Source organism: Pelobates fuscus, chromosome 1, assembly GCF_036172605.1.
Source record: "Pelobates fuscus isolate aPelFus1 chromosome 1, aPelFus1.pri, whole genome shotgun sequence".
NCBI lineage: Eukaryota > Metazoa > Chordata > Amphibia > Anura > Pelobatidae > Pelobates > Pelobates fuscus.
The window spans coordinates 422,874,136-422,887,523 of NC_086317.1; the positions used below are offsets into that span (position 1 = coordinate 422,874,136).

The 13,388-nt window shown below is 41.2% G+C and overlaps 1 protein-coding gene across 2 annotated transcripts in view; it reads right to left on the minus strand.

Moving 5' to 3' along the window:
• The window catches only part of FNDC3A (fibronectin type III domain containing 3A), a 237,681-nt gene that overhangs the window by 157,386 nt on the left and 66,907 nt on the right, over positions 1-13,388 (minus strand). Inside the window, exon 1 of one of the 2 annotated variants that reach the window (XM_063428716.1) lies at positions 10,636-10,761. The exons of the other annotated variant lie outside the window; for it this stretch is intronic. The gene's annotated coding sequence lies outside the window, so the exon portion shown is untranslated. Of the gene's footprint in view, positions 1-10,635; positions 10,762-13,388 lie in introns of those variants that run through there. 2 annotated transcript variants of the gene reach the window in all.

A 13,388-nucleotide genomic window follows, 5' to 3' on the forward strand; every position in this document is an offset into this window, starting at 1 on the left:
TTACAGTTCACATAAAGATAAAAAAAAAAAAAAATTACAAAAAGTAAGTTGCAAAGACAGGTTAATACATCTATTCCCACAACACAGCAGTAAGAAATATTATGTAAAACATACACAAACTAAATGATAACTAAAAATTGTTTAAAACCAGGGTATCTAGTGGGAAGCCATCCTGCTGAAGTGTAACGTCAATTCCCATAATGCTTTGCCAGACTTATGGTTTTATATTTATTCAACATATAGTCTACCAGCTACTCTGCATCTTCAGCAGTAGACTTTTCAGAAAGCTTTCTCTAAGCTGCATTAAAAAGAATATCATACATAAAATATACAATTTGTATATGTGCCCCAAGACTTTATAAAAGAAAAATAAATTACCTTACGGACATCAGTGAATGTCTCATACGAGTTCACCAAGCAACAGCTGCAGGTATCAGAAGATATCCATATGGCACTGCTAAGTATGGGTTTGTGTTACATGTTATCTAAATGCTCCACTAAAACCTTTCAGCTGGTGTTTGTCTAGTTGCACAGGCTGCCAAGCAGGAAGAGGAAAGGAATAGAAAGCCAGTTCCACATTTCATAACCGGTACCGAACGAGCATTACATGTGTTCTATGAGGGATCTTGGACAGGGATAAAGTGTAACATTTTTTAATATTGCAGTGCAGCGTAAATTTCATTCATCCAGGAGAATGGCCAAACCGCACAAAGATTAATTTAAAGAAACACTCCAAAATATATAAAGACAGATCAACAAGCTGAAGAGTGTGTTCCTTTTTCATCTTATAAAAGTGCTGACTATTATTCTGTAATAAAATACATGGTATATATGCGTTACAGGATATATAATTCCATCCGTTTAAACGTGTTTCTTCATTCTGGTTTACTTCCCCTGAGGTAAGCGCAAGTCACAGACACTTGCCCAGTGTACGCCTGCGTTGAAAAGACTGACAGGACAGATGAGAATGCACTGCTGGTTTGCATGCCTGGTCAATAACAAGCCTCTAATTGGTCATTCCCGGCACAGACAAGAAAGGAAGGTAGGACTTACTAGATTTGGAAGTAGGTCTACTAAAAGTGTTCCTTTCTAAGGACACTACATTCATCAGAACAACTGAAGCTTAATGTAGTGGTTCTTGTGTCTATAGCCTGTCCCTGCAGTGTGTACATTGGTGCCTAGTAACACCTCTAGTGGCAGTCACTCAGATGGCCACTAGAGGCGCTTCCTAGTCTAGTGCTGCACAGTAGGCAGCACTGCCATTCAGTGTCAACATGCTCTGCATAGAGACGCTGAACATTGCTCATAGAGATGCATGGATTCAATGCATTTCTATGAGGAGATGCGGATTGGAACAAGGCGGTACTTTGCTGCGCGTGCACAATAGCCTCTCAACGCTTTTCAATGGGGATTGGGGGAGCGAGGCACGAGACCAGCTTGGTGTGGGGAAAAAAGGAGAGTGATCAAAGGAGGTCCAGAAACCTAAACACGCACACTGGCACTATGGTGTTCTTTTCAGAGATTAAGAAGAAGAAATTGACTTGTATTTGCAGCTTAGCCACTCCCTTCTTACCAAGGGCAGTTTTCACACCAGGGCCCTGTGGTTTCTAGTTACGCCTCTGCACTCAAACAACAGTTTGGTGACTATTCCTCATACATTTCAAAGTTATGAAAACATGTAAATAGATATAGTATATATACACATCATATTATGGTATTATCAGCCGACTGGGGAGACCTAATGCGCATGCGTGAGAATGGCCACGATCGAATTCGTACTTCCCCTACAGGAAAGCATTATACAATGGGGGTTTTGGGTGACAGTAGATGTTTTCCTGCATATTATGAGGACATCCAGCGTCAATTAGGCAACCAAGAGTCGCCTAACAACCCGTAAGTCCCTGTAGTGGCTGTCTGGTTGATAGCCACTGGAGGTGGAGTTAACCCTCAAAGGTAATTATTGCAGTTTATTAAAAACGGGTAAGGATACTGGGAATATGCACACAGACCACTTCAATGAGCTGAAGTGGTCTGGATGCCTATACTGTCCCTTTAATCTTTTTCTTAATGGATCTAGGCACCATCTTACCCCTAAAAGATTATCCCGTTAACAGTGGACAGTCTCAGCCTATCACTGGTTTCCCACTGAGAAAACTGCATAAGAAAGGTACACATCACTCTCAATTACTACCCTTTGGCCCAACACTGTGTGTTGGTGTGTCTTACTGATGTTACACATCACACTTCTTTCTATACAATCTATTCAATAAAAACATTTTTACTGCAGCATATAGTAAAATAATAGGAAGTAAAGACCATTTCAGTAAAAAAACAAAAAAACAATAAAAACAAAAAAGCAATTAAACCAGAATAAACATAAACAGACCAAACAAAAAAAATTTTTAAAAAATCTGACATTTCGAGCTTGAAGTTCAATGCGTAAATCCTGGAGAACCAGGACATAAGATGTTTGTTTTGGCAAGGCTAGATATTTTATAAACTAGCAGGACATAAAGCTCTGTTAGCTTTTGTCAGGCAGACATATTACAATAGCTTAGTAAAAATGAAACTGCAGAAATTGTTGTCCGATGTGTAAAAGTATGGGGGGGGGGGGGGGGTAGCAATCTTCCTATGAACTTTTCACTTCCAGGTGACACTATTTCAAAGATTTTAAATACTCCAGCCATGGAAATCTGCTATCCGAACTGAAAAGTGACACTGCCAAGTATTCAAGTTCAAATTTAATGCACCAATTATTAGAAAAACAAAACAAAACATGCTAAAAGGGAATAGGTTGGGACTTCTTTCCATATTATATATATTATTTATATTCTGTTAATGGATCTATATGGATCTCTTTTACATAGTGTTCAAGTTACAATTTTAGTCCAAAATGGAGGCATTACCTGCAACATAAGGAACAATAACCAACCTTCCCCCAACTCTATAATGAATGGTGTGCTTACCAAGATATTTTGGTAAGGACTGACCTCAGCCCTCTAGCCTAACCACAGCCACTTTCAGCCACAGCAGCAGCTGCTGTCCACCCCACATGCAATCAACGTGGATGTAAGGCAGGGCAGAAAAAAAAAAAAATACATATAAACAAAAGAATAATCTATGCTAAAAGCCTTCAATAAGGTGTGGGAGCCATGGGAGTCCTTCCTAGATTAGACAACCTAACCTAACCACTACTGCGGCTTTGTAGGTCCCTGGTTGGGGGGGGAGAAATGCCTGGACGCCATAAGGCACCTCTGGTGTTTTGGCGAATCCCGTTTCATGTTGACCCTCTCCTCCTCTTCCCCTTCTTTTTCTTCTATTCTCTCATACACGCCGGATGGGAATACACCCAGACCGGTAAAATAATTCAGGAGTGGACACCACAAAGTTGATATACGATCCCCACCTGGTGATTATGACATCCAGTAGATACACCACAGACGGGCCTTGAGATACACATTCGCACCGATTATCTAAAGGTCTCAATTGCATGGGTACTAAACTGGCTTGTACTTCCTGCAATGTATTACTTATGTTTTTCTCATCCTGAATTCTTGTATACCTGCACTGTAATCAATAACACCTCTGTTTATTAACTATGCATATGATGTCACCACTGCTGCCACACTATTGCTCTATTTACAGTCACTGTACACGGCACTGTTTACCACTCAAGTTTAAATAAATACAAATACTTAAAGGGTTTTTACTCAACTCTTTCCAGCTCCAAGCCCCCCCTCCCCCCCGGTGCTGCTGGCCAACCACATCATCATTTAAGAGGTGTCACTTCCTCATCAATAGTCCAATCCAATGTTTCACACAAAGGAGCAATGGGGACATGATGTGCATACGCTGCAAATGCCATGCATGGATCAAATCAAATGTTTCTAATATGAATCATTGAATTTAATACTTTTCCATGCATTTGATTGGATGCCAAACGTTGCATGTACAGCCAAATGGCCTCTAGTGGCTGTCAACGTGACAGCCATTAGAAATGTGTGTAACTCTTCAAGGTAAACATTGCCGTATCTAGAAAACTGCAATGTTTTACATTGAGTGGTTAAAACTACAGGATCACTGAGATGAAGTGGTCTGGGTATATTTAGTGGTATTTTATCCGCTTTTAAAAATAAAAGGAGGAATTAACAGACTTAAAAACTATTTATTTAAAATACAACATATGCAGTTTTTTTTTCTATTTAATATGTCAGCAACTTCATAGAATTCCCTTTTATATCAACGTTAAAGAACTTTCATTTTATATTCTTTAGTCTTCGACTACCAAGTACTTGTCATTTAAAAATATTATGACATATAATTAATGGGATACATAAGAGGCACGTATATGTAGTGTAAAACCGGAATTTTATTTTTAGGTAACTGTTCTGAGAGACAAACGCATGCAATGTACAGAGTTTTTCATAAATGCACATCAGTTCATCCATTTTGATATTACATTCAGGATCTGAAGTATTCAGATTGCAGGCAAAATACAGATTGCAGACAAATATAGTGGAGAAAAAATAAATAAAATAAAAAAAACACCAAAAAACTACTTATGGGTATTCGCCAGGAATTAGACGGCTAATCTGGGAATGAATCTTCCTAAACATTTCATCTGATGGTATTTAGTCCCCACATGATTAGCAGGTATTCATCCATCTGTGTTCAACCTCTGCTCGAGAATCTGTCAATACCATGTTTTTTTCCCCGAGAACGCTCTTGCACTTCCTCATATTGGTCCTATATCCACTTACTAATTCTCAAAATCACACATTAAGTTACAAGCTTCTCTGCAGTTTGTACTTTAGTTAACCAAATAAACATTTTTTTTTGCTTGCACGCCATCCCAAATCCCTATGCATATTTAAATAACTGTAGGGTTTTTAGTATCACTTCAATGACCATTCAAGTGTAAGCTCACCTGCCAAGTCAAGGCAAAACCATTTAGGTGAGTCCTACACACAATTCACTTTGCTGCTTTCAGCTAAAAGGTAAAAACTCTAATGAGACAGAGACAGGGTATTTTTTCTAAATTCCTTGACGTGGCAGGTGAGCTCACACTTGAACGGCGACTGGGGAGATATTTAACTATATCAGTTATTTAAATGTACATAAGGATTTGGGATAGTGCGCAAGTAACTATTTTCTTTGGTTTTTATTTTATGTATTGGGGCTGATGGGTACTATAGTCATTGCTGCCAGCCAGGATAATGAGAGTTTGAGTGCAGGGCTTAATTTTGTATGTTTATATTTACATTTGGATATGCTCCTCCCGTTATAACTTATTTTAAAAGTAAAATATGATCAATTTTGCACAGAAATCTACATTATGTTTTGAGTTTTCTTTTAAAGGGTGCGCCTTTTCTATGCTTGTTTTTCCTTAAATATAGCTTTCCAGGGGAAAGGGCAACAATAAAATCTCCTGTAAATCTGAGTGCTTATGTTTTTTGCACATCAGTGATAACAGCAGGAGACCTATACCATGACAGTGATACAAGTACCCCCAATGCTATATACAGGATATATTGCATGGTGTAAGGGAATCTCTGCTAGACTGTATAATTTCTCTTAGGAAAACAATGCCTGCAGTTAAATTCAAGTAAGCTCACATGGTGTGTGGCAATTTAGTTTCCAATCAAGATAATTCTTAACCTCATAACAAGCAGGCATGGCATACTTTAAGAAAATAAACAGCCGAGTAACACCCAAAAGACGTCAGAAAAACTGGATCGAGTTGAGGAACCTCCCACAGGATTGAAAGCACATAGTTACCTTACTGTATGTGTGTGGTAGGATACCCTCCAATGCGTCATTTTATTAGCAAAAACACATTCCAGTCACCAGCTCATGAACATCTATTACATTCACTACCCTGCCCAGATGATGTGCAACAACATGTTGACTTAAATATAAAAAACTTAGTTTGAAAACTCTATCTCAAGAAAATAAATAAATCCATTATCATAGAACAGTGATGGCTACTGACATTTCATACATCTCTGAACTATAAGTCTGGCTGAGCATTATAGTAAACATAATCCAGAAAGAACTGGGTGCTACAGCTACCCATTATTGCCATAAGGTATTGCATTCTATGGCTATTTAAAATACAAAGGACCCATGATAACACTAGTCTGGATCCAAATAGTTTTAACAATCACTGAATGTTTAAAGAGACACTTTCGTCACCAGAACAACTACAGTTTAATGTAGATGTTCTGGTGAGTATAGCTTGTCCCTGCAGGCTTTTTGCTGTAAACACTGCATTTTCAGAGAAATTGCTGCCTAGAGAGACCTCCAGTGGCCCTCACACAGTGACTAGAGCTGCTTCCAGTGTCACACTTCATGGAGATACCGAACATTCCTCATATAGATGCATTGATTCAATGCATCTTTATAAGGAGATGCTCACTGGCCAGCGTGGCGTTTGGCTCCACCCTCCGTTCCGCCTCCTTGGCTGAGATCATAAGAATGGACAATCTTAGCCAATCCAATGGCTCTTGTTTTTTAGCATTTTAAAAAGTAAATTGAAGCTCTTCACATACCCAAGGTCCAGCCTCTCAACCATGGACTTAACATTCACACAAAGTCTGCATGATCTGGGCAGCAGAGGTGGCTATATGGACAGCTCACTCAGGGCATCCTTTCCATGTACTTAAGGCCCAGTGGGCACTTTGCACTGCGCAGCCATCTCTAATGATGAACTCACACTGTTTGCTGAAGACAAGCCCTTAATGTACCCTGTAGCTGGATACCAAGTGAAAAAAAAAAAAATCTTTGTCAGTGGAGACTCTACCATGCACGTCTGTTTAATACAGTTCCTAGAAGTTTAGCTCACTTAGTGTTGTCATTGGCTGAGCTATATGTATGTACAGCTAGCTTTTTTTACTCCCTTTATTTTGTATGGAGTTGGAGCAGCTAAACAATCAGCTTATGGCGCAGAATTTATTTTGGCAAAAACCTTTTTTTTTTTTTTTTTTTTTTTTTAAAAAGCAGCACAGTAAAAACCTACCAAATTCAATTTGGTCAATTTGTAGCTGATCTGCTAGCACAACACAATGTGTAGATGAAATACTAACTAATACCCCTAACAGGTACATTATTATGGCACTCAGCACTCAGCTTGAGTGTCTCCATCAAGGATCCTCTCTTTGAGCACTTGATATCTGAAGTGATTATAGGAGTAACAGCTGTCTTACCCAAACACTAGCTGAGACTTGGTGAAGGTTGAATACAAACTTGTTCATTGAGAACAAAGCACACTTTTATACACATGACCCTAACAGGGGGCTTGAACAATGTAAATGTCACCCACCCTAGCACCTCTGAGGCAACTAGATCAGTAACCGCTAAGCTAATTATACCCTAGACATCATGGAAACATTAAAATATACTCCCAGATATACAAAATAACACAAAGAAGACTTACATGTCTTTAAGGGACACAGTAGGCAACCCAGACCACTTCATGGGATCTGACGCTGGACGTCCTCACGTTCTGCAAGAGGACATCCCACGTCAGATTTTTCCCCATAGGAAAGCATTGATTCAATGCCTTCCTCTGGGGAGGTCTAATTTAGCGTGTGCGGCATTTGCCTCGCATGTGTATTAGTGCCTACCCATCGTGGGCTGCCAGAGGGTGGTGGAGCTAGGACCCAGCAGCAAGGGACATTGGCGCTGGGAAAATGAGTAAACCTTTTATTCACCGGGGAGGTGGGACGCAAGGGATGGAGAGCTATGGTAACAGGAACACAGCTTTTTGATAGATACTATCCCTTTAAATACACGGATCTCTCTCTCCCTCCCCTTAAGAGAGAAACTGGGGTGAATGTCTCTGCATAGTGGCAGAACTGCGGTTCCGCCACATACATTTTAACTGAATTCTCTCCAAGTTGTCAAAAATTACCTTTCCTTAATTTGCAACAAAATTCTGAAAATAATTCCAATAATTGTTTCTTTTGGATTTAGTTATCCAATAAGCCTTAGTTCACATAAGTACTGTAACGTTACAGGTTTCTAATATGTACATGTTTGTTTGTAATGAGCGTATTCTTTGAAATAATTTCTCTCAAGGTTGTATAACAGTTGCATGGACTATTTGACTACATTTTCCAGTATGTACAAACCCACCTGATAAGAGAGCACAATAAATCCCTAGAGTAAAGTCACTGAGTTTACAGGAGGAGTTGCCATAGTCTTTGCCAGAGTTGACTCAAAAACCTTAAAAAGATATTCTATATTCAAAAATACATAGAATTGTTACAATCAATAGATCAGAAAATATGTTTTGTTTTATTTTTTAAGTTTATGTATTTAGTAATATTTGCATAACTATTTCTGTAGCTCTAAAAACGTACCTTTCCTTAGCTGGAGAAGTGGCACCCCCTTTTTGCACAGAATGTACTACCTTTTTATAGAGAGGTAGTGAGGACAAATCTCTAGTCCAGAACTTCTCTTAGAGATGGGTGGTTCTCTCGAGATTTAGGGATTTTAATATAATCATCATTTATGGCTGTATAATTTCAATTGTTCAACTATGCTTTTTCGACTGTCCGTTAAAATTGTGACTTGATAGATTAAGAATTTTAGTCCCCAATTGCGTATCATTGCTCAGCTAACCACTGGATGAGGTTGATTGGAGGTATATTTTACATAATGTGTTGCCTTATTATCCTAATGCATTAACTGTATATTTTAAATCCAAACAGCCTCACCAGGCAACTTCCTGCGCTCAATTTAAAGGACTGTAGGCACCATACCTGCCTAATCTCATTGAGGTAGCTACAGTTTCGGGGGTCCCCTGTTGCCATCCTTCCACTCAGTGTCAAGGCATTTGTATAAACACACATAATGCTATACCCCGTTTTGCTCAAACCAACGAGGACGCATTAGTCTGAGCAGCAATGGGGGGACGTGATTGGCTTTGAGTATCAGCTGACTGTTTTCATCCCATCACAGTGCCCATTTGGTGTTATGAATCAGCATGGCCAGAAGGAAGGGTATAATATCTCTGCCCAAGTCACATCTCCAGAGGGGGCGGAGCTATGGCTAGCCAGGGACAGTACCAGGGGACTCCAGGAACTATAAACAATTCAATTAGATCCCTTAAGGACACATGACATGTGTGACATGTCATGATTCCCTTTTATTCCAGAAGTTTGGTCCTTAAGGGGTTAAATGGTTATTGTGCTCAAAGTGCCCAACAGTGCGGATTGTATTTTTCCCCCCTGACCATTGGACCTAGGAAGAGAAGAGGTCAAAACAAAAACTGACTTTTCACAGATTGTATTCGGGCCATGATCCCTTTTCTGTAAACCTTCGGAAGGACTCTCCTCTACCAACAAGAAGTTATTTAATGCTTGTTGTTAGAAGAGCATTAGCTGAGGAATGGCTGCATGATACGGTTCCCTCAACTAAAGTGGCTTTGCCTAAACTAAAAGCTAACCATCTGATGGACAAATTAACAGCTCTGTTCTGAATTACCAAGACATTATTTTGAAAGGTTTGGCAGCCTTGATAGGAAAGCCTGGGTTTTTAAATTATTTCCTATTGCATGGAGTGATTGTTTCTCTGCCCCACAAGATAATACATCCCCTTTACTCTTAAACCCTCTCTATTTCCTCTTTTTCTATGACACACACACACACACACACACAGCCTTTCTTACATGGTTGCCACTTCATTTTGTATTCACGAACATCCTTGTATCTTTTGCGAATAATATTAAAAAAAACAAAAAAACAAAAAACAACAATGTTATCTTTCTATTATCAATGAATTAGACAGTAAAACTGCCAAGAGCAGGAAATGTTTAACTCACACTGCCATTGGCAACCTGTCCTAGGCGTCTGGGGTCAGCATGCTCTGTGCACTGACATCAGACAAAAAAAGTTGCACAAAATGGATACTGTCAACCAGGGAGTCTTCCAGCGGTCTGTCTGACAGCCCAGGGATTACATGAGCTTCCAGCTCTCCTTGAGGAATCATCCAACGAACTCCAGGTAAACTGACAAACCGTTACCAAAGACAATTTGACTATTCATATGGGGGGCCCTAGAGAAGGCTGGGATCATAACCACTGCAGTGTGCTATAGTGGGGATGCTATTAGGAGTGTTACCTTAATGAATCTTGGAATACTGAGCATTTGTCCATCATTCTCAAGGACTTATTTAATACAAAGTTGATGGAGGAATATTGTCAGGGTCTCAGAAAATGGAAGCGCCTGGTTAGTACTATACCATAATTTGCAGATACTTGAAAAATCATAGCTATTGGTTTTCTTTAAAAAGAAAATATCACATCTACTGCATGCATGTGGTGCTCCAGTGACAGGGAGCCCCCACACTCTAATACAAACAGGTCAGTTGATTCCATCAACTTAAAAAAAATGTATGTAAGCACTGCTTTTCATTCACTCAAAATAGAAGGAGCTCTATACTCAAACCAATACAATGCACAAAACGGTAGCTGATATATTCCAAATTCCAGCTTTCACTCCTGTGGTTAAGCAATTTATAAAACCAAAACCAAACTGAAAAAGCTTTATACATTGCTTCAAACCTGTAAATAGATGCTTGTTTTCCAAGTAGTTTGAAGGGCGAATGGGAAAATATAAAGTGTGTACTTACGATTTGTTGGTATTGACTGTGAGGCTCAGCAACACTTTTTCTACTCCTACTAGATCATCTCAAATGTTAATGCAAAATGTGACCTCTTATGTAAGCTTCGTTAAAATGCGTAGAAAGATGTAACAGTGCATGCATAGTGCCCAACTTTATCCACACTAAATATAGTGGGTGAGCAGTTAATGGAACATCAAACATGTCAGAGTCTAGGTTGAGCAAACATGGACTTGTTTGGTCACCTGTGGAATGCTCACGGGAAGTCGGCGAGGAACTGACAACAACACAGCATTCGTTTTCAACTGAAAGGAAAACAGAGGCTAAACTGATTTTTGGTTTAAATATACCGTTTACATGACAAAAGTCATAAAACCATAAAAAAAACAAAAAAACAAAACAAAGCCCCAGATGTATTTCCTACAGCATCTTCTCTTTGAAAACATGCAGACATTTTTTTGCCTGATTCTTTTGTTTTTAATAATCTTAATGTTACGATAGAGAAGGTGCTGACATCATCACTAGAGTGACCATGCGCAGAAAAATCTGACTTTTCTAATACGCTCCTCTCAAAGCCAGCTTGTATACAGAATATATAAAAGTTTTACACACTAATTGTTATGTTACTTCCCTACATTCAGATGTTATTGTTCCAGGGGCGGACTGACAACTTATAGGGCCCTCGGTCATACAGATATGTGCGCGCTACACAGCATGGCTGTGTGAGTCATGGCGTGCCCCAAACAGGGCCAGATATACTTTAAAGGGTTAATCCAACCAAAAACAGTGTTTTAATAAAACATTGTTTTTGAGTGGAGTACCCCTTAAAGGACCACTCTAGGCACCCAGACCACTTCAGCTTAATGAAGTGGTCTGGGTGCCAGGTCCAGCTAGGGTTAACTAATTGTTTTATAAACATAGCAGTTTCAGAGAAACTGCTATGTTTATCAATTAGTTAAGCCTTCCCCTATTTCCTCTAGTGGCTGTCTCACTGACAGCCGCTAGAGGCGCTTGCGTGATTCTCACTGTGAAAATCACAGTGAGAGCACGCAAGCGTCCATAGGAAAGCATTATGAATGCTTTCCTATGTGACCGGCTGAATGCGCGCGCAGCTCTTGCCGCGCGTGCGCATTCAGCCGACGGGGAGGAACGGAGGCGGAGAGGAGGAGGAGAGCTCCCCGCCCAGCGCTGGAAAAAGGTAAGTTTTAACCCTTTTCCCCTTTCCAGAGCCGGGCGGGAGGGGGTCCCTGAGGGTGGGGGCACCCTCAGGGCACTCTAGTGCCAGGAAAACGAGTATGCTTTCCTGGCACTAGAGTGGTCCTTTAATAGCTTGCCTTACGCTCCCGCCCCCCCCCCCTCTTAAAATAAAGACATAAAGCAAATTTAATTAAACACTTCCTCTGACATCACAAGCAGCATCCCCCACATGTTCAACCATACAAGCAGCCTCCAAACATGTGTTTGGAGGCTACTTGTGTGGTTGCATGTGTGGGATGCTGCTTGTGTTCCTGTATGTCAACATGTTGAATTAGAATGAATTGTTTGACTTGTTTTACCTATTGTACTGCACTGCAGAATATGTTGGTGCTATATAAGTAATTGTAATAATTGCGTTTGTATGTATAAGGAGACTGTATGCAGTATTGCAATGCTGGGGATGCCTCTTGTGATGTGTGTGTGTGTGTATATATAAGGAGACTGTATGCAGTATTGCCATGCTGAGGATGCCTGTTGTGATGTTTGTGTAGGGAGGCTGCATGTGGTATTGAATGTGTGGGAATGCGGTTTGTGGGATTACGTGCATACAGTGAGGTTCCTTGTGGGTTTGTGTGTGTGTATGGAGCTGTTTGCAGTGTCGTATGTTAGTGGAGAGGGCTGGTTGTGTTGCAGAGAGTGTGTGGATAGGGGCTGTTGTGTGTGTGTGGGATAGGGGGTTTAGTAGTAGTAGATATTGGGATTGTAGTGTATGTTTGTATGATACTAGAGGCTCTACTGTGGGGAGATACAGAGGCTGCAGTATGTGTGTGGATAGTGACTGCAGTGCATGAAGGGGGATAGCGGCTGCACTGGGAGCAGTGAGGGATAGGGGCTGTAGTGAGTGCAGGGAGGGATAGGGATGAGAGTGATGAGGACTGTAGCGGGTGCAGGAAGGCATAGGGGTGAGGTGGGTACAGGGAGAGAGAAAGGCTGAGGAGTGTACAAGAAGGCAAAGAGGCTGTGGTGGGTACAGGGAAGGATAGGAATGAGAGTGATAGGGCTGAAGGGGGAGTGGGATCTGGGATGGTAAAGGGGCATAGGGGCTGTGGTGGGTGAAAGGGCATAGGGGCTCAGATGGATAAAGAGGGCAGAGGGGCTGTGAAAGGGGGCTCAGATGGGTAAAGGGGGCACAGGGCCTGGGATGGGTAAAGGGGGCACAGGGCCTGGGATGGGTAAAGGGGGCACAGGGCCTGGGATGGGTAAAGGGGGCACAGGGCCTGGGATGGGTAAAGGGGGCACAGGGCCTGGGATGGGTAAAGGGGGCACAGGGCTTGGGATGGGTAAAGGGGGCACAGGGCCTGGGATGGGTAAAGGGGGCACAGGGGCTGGGATGGGTAAAGGGGGCACAGGGGCTGGGATGGGTAAAGGGGGCACAGGGGCTGGGATGGGTAAAGGGGGCACAGGGGCTGGGATGGGAAAAGGTGGGTACAGGGGCTGGGATAGGAAAAGGTGGGTACAGGGGCTGGGATAGGAAAAGGTGGGTACAGGGGCTGGGATAGGAAAAG